At 38.3% G+C, this 12232-nt stretch overlaps 1 protein-coding gene across 7 annotated transcripts in view; it reads left to right on the top strand.

Moving 5' to 3' along the window:
- The window catches only part of CDKAL1 (CDK5 regulatory subunit associated protein 1 like 1), a 706117-nt gene that overhangs the window by 22192 nt on the left and 671693 nt on the right, over window positions 1–12232 (top strand). The gene's annotated exons all lie outside the window — the stretch shown is intronic.

Here is a 12232-nt window from a genome sequence, read left to right as displayed (position 1 = left end):
ATCAGTGTAAGGTTATGTATGCATTCTTGGCAAGAAGAACACATTGAATTCTCTGTGCATCATATCCGGGAATTGATAATGAGTTGATATGTCTTATAATCAGCGGGCCACTTCTGCCAGACTTCTCCACAGTCAAGTTAGTGTTTTTTCCCCATTGTAATGAATCGATCACCTGAATCCCCTCAGCCTTTTCTCTACTAGTTTCAGTATCTGATGATTTCAGCAGCTGTCCATGGATCATGTCTGCAGCAGTCATTGCTGTTTGTTAAATGGTGATTCTGTTTTCTTCCTTTCTTCCATGCTTATTAATTGGAATTCTTCTGTAGGGAAGACAGTCCTTTCTCCCTGGCTTTATTTACGTGTATTGGCGTGGACTTACATGCTTATTTGTCGCTCCTGTGGGTGTAGTCCAGTGGTGTTGTTATTTTGCTGCTTATCTTGTTCCAGGTTTGACCGTGGACCTCGTCAAGCCAGCTCCTGTGTCTTTTAAACAGGCTCTCGTTCTTTCTGTTTTCTATTGCTGCAAGATGTGTTCGTTTCATATTTTCCCTTCCCAAGCTTCGGGAGCAACTGCTCTTCTAGGGAGTCCTGATCCCTTTCATTAAAAGAATGGTGTTTTGAGCCAGGTGAGCCTTGTGGACAGTAGGTGAGCTCATTGCCACCGTGAAGTGTCCGTGCGTCTAGGCGCTGTCAGCAGACGGAGCTAGGAAGTATGTATGTGTGGAAACCGCGTGTCTGTATTACTGGGTCTGTCAGCATGTACATTGAATGGGGCCATGATTTGAATGCTTTGTGACAGGCACTGGCCCCGTGCTCTGTATATGTCACCTGGCTTAGCCTTCGGTTGATGGGGAAATATTGGCATCCCGACTTTACAAATGAGAATGGAGAGGCGGTGTCCTACTCTAAATCACACAGCGAAGTCTCTTGTCACGCTGAAACACTGCTCTTGACTACTCTTCTCTGTGGCACAGTTGCCTGTCCCTGTGTGATCGGCAAAGTCTTAGCCTCAAGGTGGTCTGGGAGGATGTGGGAGGACTGGAAGCTTCCTTCTTTTCTAGCGGTGTTCCCTTCAGCAACTAAATGATCCTACTGCCTTAACTGTGTTTTTGATAACTTGTCCTTTAGACTGCAAAATCAGCCTTAATAATTTTGTTCGTTAGATAAAAGCCCTCAAAATGTGTTTTTAAGACTTATTTCTCTAAAAAAAGATTATTCTTCTGGATTCATTAGTAATTTTTAGTATAAGTTAGCTTGGGTTTGCCTTGATACGTTCTGATGGTGCAGAATATTAATAGTCCATAAGGTAATTTCCTAAAACATTAAAAAAAAATGAGCTTGACTTTCCCTAGGTAGTATTAAATATCTAACACATTTTAATTTTAGTTCATTAGCGGTTTGTATTTGATCTTATTACAGTACTCTTCTAAATGATAAATAGTAAAACAATAGTCCTGATGCATTTATACAAGAATGCTTAGTTTCGTTATGTATACCCAACTTTAGCTTTTTTTAAATTTAAAATTTTTTATTTTAGAGAGAGACTGTGTGTGAGAGGGAAAAGGGGCAGAGGGGCAGAGGGAGAGAGAAAAATCTTTTTTTTTTTTTTTTTGAGGGAAAGAAAATCTCAAGCAGGCTCCATGCTCACCGTGGAGCTTGATGTAGGGCTTGATATGAGGACCATGGATCATGACCTGAGCTGAAAATCAAGAGTTGGATGCTCAACCCACTGAGCAGGTGCTCCCAATTCTAGCTTCTTGTTTGCGTATAGTAAAAAGGGAGAATTAAAGAAGCAGCTACGTGAATATGAAATTTATTTTTTTTCTTACTAATGTGGTCTACTTTTATATAGTTTCATTAGTAGTATGTGTTTGTGTTAACTTTATTGTGGATTGTCCCCACTTTAGTCCATGTTTAATTCTAGTCTGGCTTGTATGTAGTGGACTTAGAGTCCCTTTTCTCACTGGTCAGGTGCCATAGGCCCAGAAAGTATGAACAGTAGTAGCTACTGTCAAACATTTAAAAAGGAATTTTCTGTGCCTGGGTGGCTCAGTCGGTTAAGTGTCCGACTTCATCTCAGGTCATGATCTCGTGGTCTGTGGGTTCAAGCCCCGCGTCCGGCTCTGTGCTCACAGCTTAGAGCCTGGAGCCTGCTTCAGATTCTGTGTCTCCCTCTCTTCTTCCCCTCCCCCGCTCATTCTCTGTTTTTCTCAAAAATCAATGAACATTAAAAAAATTTTTTTTCTTAAAAGAAAAGAAATCTTTACAGATTTCAAAGTTATATTAAATATACGATATGAACGATTGCTGGATTGTCTGTGCCAGTAGTCTCTTTCATTATTGTGGAATAGTGGGAGTTTATAAAAATGATTATTGCTAAATAATTTAAAATGTTTTATTAATCAAATGTCCACCTGAAATGTTTTTTTTAACTGTATAATTGATGCAAAATAGGCATAAAATATAGATTATGTAAAATATATAGCGATTATTGAAAATAGTATACACTAAATTCAAAATTAGCTCTCAGTTACAATAGTAGATATTTTTACTATTTGAGGATGAAAGAGATTATTAAAATTGCTTTTAACTGTGTGAATCCAGGAATATAATTCTATAGTAAAATCTCAAAGAGGCTTACTCAGAGCAGTTAGCTCTTGTCCATTTCTTCTTTTGAACCCTTTTTATTTTGAGAGAAAAGGTGGTTCATAACTTACAAAATAGTGCCCGCCTGTTTCTCATTTCAAAGAATGAAACCTACTGAGGAGAAATAATGTCATTCCCTAAAATTCACAACAGTCAGTTGCATCCTGGGCACATGGATGCATGAGACAGGTAGTGTCATGGAAAACAATGAAGCTGTCCCTGTAGACACCCAGGCTTTTAAAAGAAATAGGATTTGAATTCATACATTCCACGAGTGTTGTTTCTTCAGGTAAGCAGTTTCTGTAGACTGAATGTTTTTCCCCCAGTAAGGCTGTCTTTGGTTATTGATCTTGGATTATTTCTTTGGAGATGTTCGGAAAGTGTTTTCAGTGTCCTCATTTGTGGCAGATCTTCTTATCATCAGAGTGCATTTAATGTTCAGATGGTCACAGGTCATTTGAAGCCGGTAAGTAATAAAGTACCTGATACAGTGTTGAACCACACTGTTTTAGTTAAAAGTAAGGCATTTTAAAAATCTTAATTGATTCTGAAGACTGTTACAGAAGAGTTTTCAAAAATGTTTATAGCAGTGATGCTTACGCTTTTTGAATTGCTTCAGAATCTCACAACTGTAATTTCATCAAAGGATTCATAGCAGTTGCTTAGTCCAGTAAGTGGGTTAAAGGCATGGTCTCCCAAGGTGACGGCTTTAGGGACAGCTCTCATTTAGGTAGAGCTATGTTAGAGATATTTTAGATAGAGCTATGATACACACACACACACACACACACACACACACACACACACGGAGAGAGGTGCTGGAGAGAGGTGTTTAGTTTGTAGCTGTGCCTGCTGTGAATGAATGTAGCATGAATGAATGTGAATGAAGGTAGCTTTTTGGTTTACTGGAAAAAAAGTCCATTTTAAGGCCATTGACTGAGGTTGTAGTTCTTAGATGAGAATAATGTGAGTTCTGTACAGGGAGTGTTTGTGATAAGCCTACATAGGTCAGAATAGAGCATTTAGTTGGGTGCCCCCAGTTTCAGAGAAATCATTTTTATTTTACTTTTTTGAGAGACAGCACGTGCGTGTGGTGTGCATGTGAACAGGGGAGTGGGAGAGACTCTTCAGTGGGCTCCATGCCCAGTGTGGAGCCAGACACAGGGCTCAGTCTCATGACCATGAGATCATGACCTGAGCCAAAATCAAGTGTCGGACACTTAACCAACTGAGCCAGTGGGCACCCCAGAGAAATAATTTTTAAATTCACTTTTACAGTTCTTGATAATTCTTTTGTGTATTTGTATATCATTTATTCATTCAGCAAATGTTGTCTGAACATGATGTGTGTTAGAGGAAACAGTGCCGGGGCGTGTGAAGACGTGCAGATGAACTAGCCATGGTTTCCAGCAGGTGCAAAGTTGATTGTTTTTTGGCAAAGGAAAAGGATTCATATTGTGAAGCCTTACATCTTAGAAGTTATTTTAGTAAATGGTCAACTCTTAATGTACTTTTTCATAACACAGGGATATAGGACCCACTTTATTAAAAGAGCTTTTACAATTTATATTTTAAAAATGCTTTGTGATAATGTCAGGTCAGAATAACATTTCTGTGTCTGTTATTTTATCGTGTTAAGTGTAGTGTTCAATCCTCATCACTTATTCCACCTCTCTCGCCACCCACCTCCCTTCTGGTAACCATCAGTTTCTTCTTTATAGTTGAGTCTATTTCTTGGTTTGTCTCTTTCTTCCTTCTTTTCCTTTGCTCTTTTGTTTCTCACATTCCACTGTGAGTGAGATCATATGGTGTTTGTCTTTTTCTGACTTATTTTTCTTAGCATTATATTCTCCAGCTCCATCCACGTTGTTGTAAATGGAAAGACTTCATTCTTTTGTATGGCTGAATAATACCCCACTGTATGTATTTACCACCTCTCCTTTATCCATTCATCATTTGATGGACACTTGGGCTGCTTCCATAGTTTGGTTTTTGTAAATAATGCTGCAAGAAATGTAGGGGTACATGGATCCTTTTGAATTAGGGTTTTCCTATTTTCTGGGTAAATACCCAGGAGTGTGATTACTGGATCATAGGGTAGTTCTGTTTTTAAGCTTTTGAGGAACCTCCATATTCTTTTCCAGAGTGGCTGCACCAGTTTGCATGCCAACCAACAGTGCAGGAAGGTTCCTTTTTCTCCACATCCTTGCCAACATTGGTTGTTTCTTGTGTTTTTGATTTTAGCCATTGTGACAGGTGTGAGGTGATAGCACATGTCGTTTTGAGTTGCATTTCCCTGATGATAAGTGATGTTGAACATCTTTGCATGTATCTCTCGACAGTCTGTATGTCGTCTTTGGAGAAATGTCTGTTCGTGTCTTCTGCCCATTTTTTAATTGGATTCTTTGTTTTTTGGGTGTCGAATTCTATCAGTTCTTTATATATTTTGGATACTAACCTTTTATTGGAAGTATCATTTGCACATACCTTCTTCCATTCCATTTTCTAGGCTGCCTTTCAGCATTGCTGATTGTTTCATCTGCTGTGCAGAAGGTTTTTTATTTTGATGTAGTCTCAAAGTTTATTTTTGCTTTTATTTCCCTTGCCTCAGGACATCTATCTAGAAAAATGTTGCTCTGGCTGATGTCAAAGAAATTACTGCCTGTGGTCTCTTCAAGGATTTTTATGGTTTCAGGGCTCACATCTAGGTCTTTCATCTATTTTGAATTTACTTTTGTGGCTGGTAAAAGAAAGTGATCCCGCTTCATTCTTCTGGGTGTGTTGCTGTCCACGGCTTCCCAGCACCATTTGTTAATGAGACTCTTTTTTTCTCATTGGATATTTATTCTTCTTTGTTGAAGATTAGTTGACCATATAATTGTGGATTTATTTCTGGGTTTTGTTTTCTGTTCTGTTGGTTTATTTGTGTATATTTATGCCAGTATTCTGTTTTAATTACTACTTTGTCATATAACTTGAAACCTGAAATTGTGATACCTCCAATCTTATATTTATTTTTCAAAGTTGCTTTGGCTATCTGGGGTCTTTTGTGGTTCCATACAAATTATAGGGTTAGTTCTGTTCTGTGAAAAATGCTATTGGTATTTTGATAGGGATTGCAATAAATATGTAGATTGCTTTAAGTGGTTTAGACATTTTAACAATATTTGTTCTTTTAACTCGTGAGGATGGAACGTCTTTCCATTTCTTTGTGTTGTCTTGAATTTCTTTCATCAGTTTTGAGAGTACCAGTTTTTATTGCCTCTTTGGCTAAGTTTACTTGTACATACATTATTGTTTTTGATGCAGTTTTGAAGTGGGATTTTAAAAAAATTTTTTATTAAAATTTTTTTTAATGTTTTATTTATTTTTTTTGAGAGAGAGATCGTGAGTGGGAGAAGGGCAGAGAGAGAAAGAGAGAGACAGAGAGACAGACAGAATCGGAAGGAGGCTCCAGGCTCTGAGCTGTCAGCACAGAGCCTGATGTGAGGCTTGAACTCACGAGCTGTAAGATTATGACCTGAGCCGAAGTCAGACGCTTAACCGACTGAGCCACCCAGACGCCCTAAAGTGGGATTTTTAAAAAAACATCACATTCTACAACTTCATTATTAGTGTGTAGAAATGCAACAGATTTCTGTACATTAGTTTTGTATCCTGTGACTTTACTGAATTCATTCATCAACCCTAGTAGTTTTTTGGTGGAGTCTTTCAGGTTTTCTCTATAGAGTATCCTGTCCTCTGCAAATAGTGAGAGTTTTACTTCCTCCTTACTGATTTGCATGCTGTTTCTTTGTGTTGTCTGAGTGCTGTGGCCGGGATTTCCAGTACTGTGCTGAATAGAAGTAGTGAGCGAGCACAACATTCTTGTCTTGTTTCTGATCCTAGGGGAAAGGCTCTCAGGTTTTCAAAATTGAGTATGATGTTGTTGGCTCTGGGTTTGTCATATATGAACTTTATTATGTGAGGTATGCTCTTTCTGGGCCAACTTTGGAGAGGGTTTTTATCCTGAATGGGCGTTGTACTTTGTCGAATGTATTTTCTGATCTGTTGAAATGATCACATGATTTTTATCCTTTCTGTTATTGATGTGACCTGTCATGTTGATTGTTGATTGCTTTCTGAGTATTGAACTACCTTTGCATCCCGGGAACAAATCCCACTTGATTGTGGTGTATGACTTTTAGAAATATGTTATTAGATTCAGTTTGCTGATATTTGTTGAGGATTTTTGCATCTATCAGAATATAACATTTTGTGTTCGAATTAAGAAAATGAATCTCCTTGTGGAAGTAAGTAGTAATTTATATGGTATAGGAGATGATATTAAAATTGAATGTCTGAAGTATAAGCATATTTCCTGGACCTGGCCATTTAACTTGAAATACCTTTTTAGGGGCATCTGGGTGGCTTAGTCGGTTGAGCGTCCAACTTAATCTCTGGTCATGATCTCATGGTTTGTGGACTTGAACCCCACCTTGGGCTTGCTGCTGTCAGCACAGAGCCTGCTTTGGATTCTTAGTCCCCCTTTCTCTCTGTCCCTTCCCGGCTTGTGCTCTCAAAAAGAGAAATAGCTTTAAATTTTCAGACTAAAATTAATGGGGTATGTTAGATTCATAGAGCAGATGTTTGTGTCAAGAACACAGTCAAGGACCACACTTGTGGGTCAGTAGAATTTTAAGGACATTAGAGCTACATTTTTGTGTTTGTACTTAGAGATTTTGGAAATCACACTTGTACATGATTAAAGTATGAATACACATAAAGTTTCTTTGCCTGTTTTTTATCTGTCTTAACTGGTTACCATGACGTTTCACATTAATATCTTGAGCTTATCTATATAATAAAAGATATTAAGATAAGTAGATTAATTTGTGGGATTCTGAAAAAGTAGTAGACCTCAGCCTTCTTCAAAACTAACTGAAAAGTGTATATTTCACTTCTCTTAGAATTAGTCAGAGGCACCTGGGTGGCTCAGTTGGTTAAGCGTCCGACTTTGGCTCAGGGCAGGATCTCCTGGTTTGTGAATTTGAGCCCCTTGTCGGACTTTGTACTGACAGGTCAAAGCCTGGAGCCTGCTTCAGATTCTGTCTCCCCCTCTCTCTGCCCCTCCCTGACTCGCCTCTGTCTCTCTTTCTCTCTCTTTCAAATATAAATAAACATTAAAAAAATTTAGCACAAAATATTATGTCACCTATGTGAAATCGGGTTTTGTACACATTTCTAGGCAAGCGAGTTGAATTGCTTTTAAGTATACCGTGTGTTAGGCATTTCACAGAGGTTATTGTAAGGATCAGATGAAATAACTTTGGTGGAAAGTGACTGCCTATTTTAAGACGAGGAGGTTGAGGCTGGGAGAAGGGAGACCCGTGATCTCCCTTCATCCAACTAGCGTGTGCTAGAGCGGACCTTGAGACATGGCTGTTGTCAGCACGGCCTCTGCCCCTTGAGTTATACTGTGTAGTCTCTCAAACTTGGTATTTTAAAGGCAGGTCAGTATGGAAACCGAATATTAGATAGATTTTACTGGGTGTTTTTTTAATTTTAATTTTTTATTTTTTTGCTGCCTAGCATTTTAAAATTTCTCCTGCAAGACTTTTAGGACTCAAATTTTATGTGCAATACTATTAGAAGCCTGGTTGTCTGTCTGTCTGTCTGTCTTCCTCTTTCTCTCTTTCCAGAGAGAATCCATAGGAATCCCTAGGGGATCCATACCACAGGAATATGCTCAGTTGCTTACTTTCTGTGCAGTGTTGGGAGTTGGGAGTAAGCTGTTACTGTAGTAAGAGATGGCACTGCCACTTGGTCCAGGTCCACCTCCTTCATCATAAATGTGAAGTCACCCCCACTTCCCACCAGGGGAACATAAATATAACATCATCATCATCTTGCTTTTCTGTTTTGATCAACAATAGTAATTACTGCATGCATTTGGGGTTGACCACTTGCTGGGCCCAGGTCAGCGGCCTTTTCTGTGCTCTCTCATTTAATCTTCACACTAATAGGGCAATGCTGGTGCTCTGTTTCCAGAAAACATTTTCAAAATTTTAGTTGACACACGTTACGTTAGTTTCAGGTGTACGGCATAGTGATTTGATGGCTCTCTGTCTTGCTCTTCTCAACAGCAGTTGAGTTCCCGCCTGTCACCGTACATTGCTGTGACAGGACCACTGACTGCATTCCCTGTGCTGTGCCTTTCATTCCCGTGACCCACTCAGTCCATAACTGGAAGCCTGTATCTCCTCTCCCCTTCACCCATTTGCCCATCTCCACAACCCCTGAGGAAAACACTTCATGTTTCTGTTCTAGAATCTCTAGTGGAATTCAATGAAAAATCATCAGCTTTCTTACTGACTTTTGCCTTCCACATATACCTCTTTATTTATTTTTTAAAATTTTTGGTATTTTTAAAATTTATTTATTTTTCTTACAAATAGTTTATTGTCAAGTTGATTTCCATACGTCTTTATTTTTTTATCAAAAAATTTTTTTAAATGTTTATTTTTTGAGAGCGATTGACCCAGCATGAGTGGGAGAGGGGCAGAGAGAGAGGGAGACACAGAATCCAAATCAGGCTCCAGGCTCTGAGCTGTCAGCACAGATCCCCATGCAGCACTGGAGCCCACGACCTGTGAGATCATGACCTGAGCCCAAGTCGGATGCCTAACCGACTGAACCACCCAGGCACCCCCACACATACCTCTTTAATCTAGCCTTCATACTCTTAACCGTCACCACTGCTGTTTATATGTGTTTGGTGTGTTATAGTTCATAAAACATGTTCGTCTCTAATGTTAATTTTATATAGTTTGTTCCTGAAGATAAAGAGAGAACAAAGACTTTGTTTACTTAGGCTTTTAAAGAATTACTTAAAAACATTTAGGTTTCTGACTTAAATTACACGTACTGATAATGAGTATTTACAATGAGGTATTAAATTATGTGCTGAATAGAACATTTTTCTAAGTAACCCAGAGTTTTCTTGGAGAAATTCTTTATTCTGTAGCCAGAGGTGATGCCTTTTATCTGAAGATTCTGAAGTCCATCTGGAAATTATAGTGAAAATACATTCTGTTCTAATGATTTGCAGACTGTAGTACATACAAGGGTGACCATTGGCTTATGGATACAGGTGAACCTTAGCATTATTCTAAAGTTCAGTGTTCAACATAGGGTTTTGTTTTGTTTTTTAAGAGGAGACCAGGTCTTTTGCACATTAAAATAGGAACTGTATCTGTTAATATGTTAACTTTTCTGCTCATGTGGGGCATTTCAGGGTAATTTTATAAGCTTTTCTTTTCATATGTATCCTGTGTGCTGGAAAACTATAGGCTTAAGTTAATTATTTAAAAGTACTTCCTCACCTTGCCAGTAATTCACAATTTTGCTTTCCCTGCCTGGTTACTATGGAAATACTCGTATACTAGGTTATTTGCATAAACCACTAGGAATAGTCTTCCTAAGTCTTAATATTTTTTGGGTTATTTTTACCACTACTATTCCCTTAGAAAGTTGAGAATTCTCCTAATGGCTGACTTGGTGTGAGGATCTGACAGTACAGGGTCTAAGTCAGGATGTGACTTAAAAAAAAAAAAAAAGGAGTCGTCTCCTGTTGTGGAATGGATGCCCGTTGTTAGTGGATCACAGCTGTATTCTTTCTACCAAATCTCTTACTAAGAGTTCTGCTTTTGAGGATAGAAATCTTAAAGAGGTTCGGTAGTTTCCCTACAGGTTTTGTCTGCCCAGACGACAAAGCGGGACGCCTTGCAGTATTAATTCGGATTTGACACGAGAAGGTGATTTGGAGATAGCGGAAGGTGAAATGAGACGTCTAGGCACAGTCTGTGATAGTATGTATCATGAAGAGTGGGCTGCTCATTAGAACCATAAATGTATGAACTAGACAGCCTCTTTTGACCTGACCTCATGTTTTAGGAGGTCGAAATTTTGGAATCCTTTGCTTGGAGTTCTGGAATGGCTAGCTTGAGCTAGGAAAAATTGTTTTGTGATCTCAGAAGGGATGGAGTAAAGAAGATCTGCCCTTCACACATTTCCCTTTTGTTAGAAAGTGGATTGGAATGCTAACAAAGTAAAAAGGTGCACTGATTCAAGTTGAGGAAGAGGAAGAGCAATCTAAGGGAGTTCAAGCAGGATTTTGAAAGTGGGACTAGTTGAGAACTGACGGAAGAGAATTCAGAGTGTAAGAGAATTAGCATGCGCGTGTGTGTGCTGTATGTACGTATTGATGAAAGGCTCCATCACTTGGAAGGATGTGGACACATGGAACTGAAAAAACCCTTTATATTTAATTCAGTCTTAAAAATGCCTGTGTGGAAGGCCACTGATTATATAACTGATTGCTAAATGTAACGTATAACTTGTCTCCTCGTAGAAGGTTCTGTCACCTGAAAATGGAGCCCAGTATGTACACCTCTTAAAGAAAAGCATTGTGGTGAAGATACGGTGTAGCTTACTTGGCGTAATGTGATGAATATGTGTCCTATCACTTTTTAAAAATTTTAAACAGCTTTAATGTAGTATAATTTAGATTTTATTTACCCATACTATTTACCCATTTTACCTAGAAGGTCTTGTAAGGAGGTTGTCTCTATTTTAAAATGAGTCCAGGATGACAGGTAAATTATATTTTATTGTGCAGGGAATTATATTATATTCCTTTATATTGTAAGAACTAAATAGGATTCTCTGCTCAAGTCCCTAAAACTTTAAATCTGATAAAGCTAGCCGTTTTGTTTACATTTTCTGAGGCTTCCATTTAATACATTTTAATAGGATGTTGGGACTCCTCATTACTGTGATATAAAATGGACTGCATGCCAATTTTCCTGATCTCTCTATTCCAGTGTTTTTTTTCCCTTCTTTAAATGGAGCATGGAGATCTTTAGTTTCTGTTACTTTCCCCCTTGTTGGCCCAAGAGCCTCCTTTTTTATGTGAAGCACAAACCTCCATGTGTTTTAACCAACAGTTTACTAAGTAGCACAATCATTACTTTGGGCCTTGCACTAAATTTTGGATTATCTATATAGATTAAGTAGTGACGACTTCTTTTTTTTAATCCCAGATATTATTTCCCTATGGTTGACAGTGAACTTGCACAGTTGATTAGAATCTTTGCCTTTTAAACAGATGAAGAGAAAGTCTAGCTCATTCTTGTGAATTCTACAGTATATTGGTTCTAGGTCATAAATTTCCTTAGCCTGGATTTATGTCTGAAGTGAAATACCAGTAATAGTTAAAAGCTCATGTGGTAATTTATTTTGAAAAAAGTTTAAACTTTTTCTCAGTTTTCTCTATAGTAGGTTTACCTTTTTTATTGTTTTTGGGAACTTGCATATCATGTTTCATTTGGTTCTACTTTTGGCCTGACCTTTCCAAGTGTCTTCGACTTCTTGTGTGTGTGCCTTGTAGCATGTAGGTGTTACTGACACTTCGTGTGTACTTGGATTTTTGCGAACTAACCCCCGTGGACTGCTGACTTGTTTTAAGAAGACTGGTCTTTAGAATTGCTGGTATTCTGGTATTAAAATGCTTTTTTCCTACTTTTAGACTTTTTAGGAGAGAAAA

The sequence above is a fragment of the Hyaena hyaena genome, unplaced genomic scaffold, assembly GCF_003009895.1.
Source record: "Hyaena hyaena isolate Hyena2069 unplaced genomic scaffold, ASM300989v1 scaffold_125, whole genome shotgun sequence".
Taxonomy (NCBI): domain Eukaryota; kingdom Metazoa; phylum Chordata; class Mammalia; order Carnivora; family Hyaenidae; genus Hyaena; species Hyaena hyaena.
This window is presented reverse-complemented; position numbering and strand designations above follow the sequence as displayed.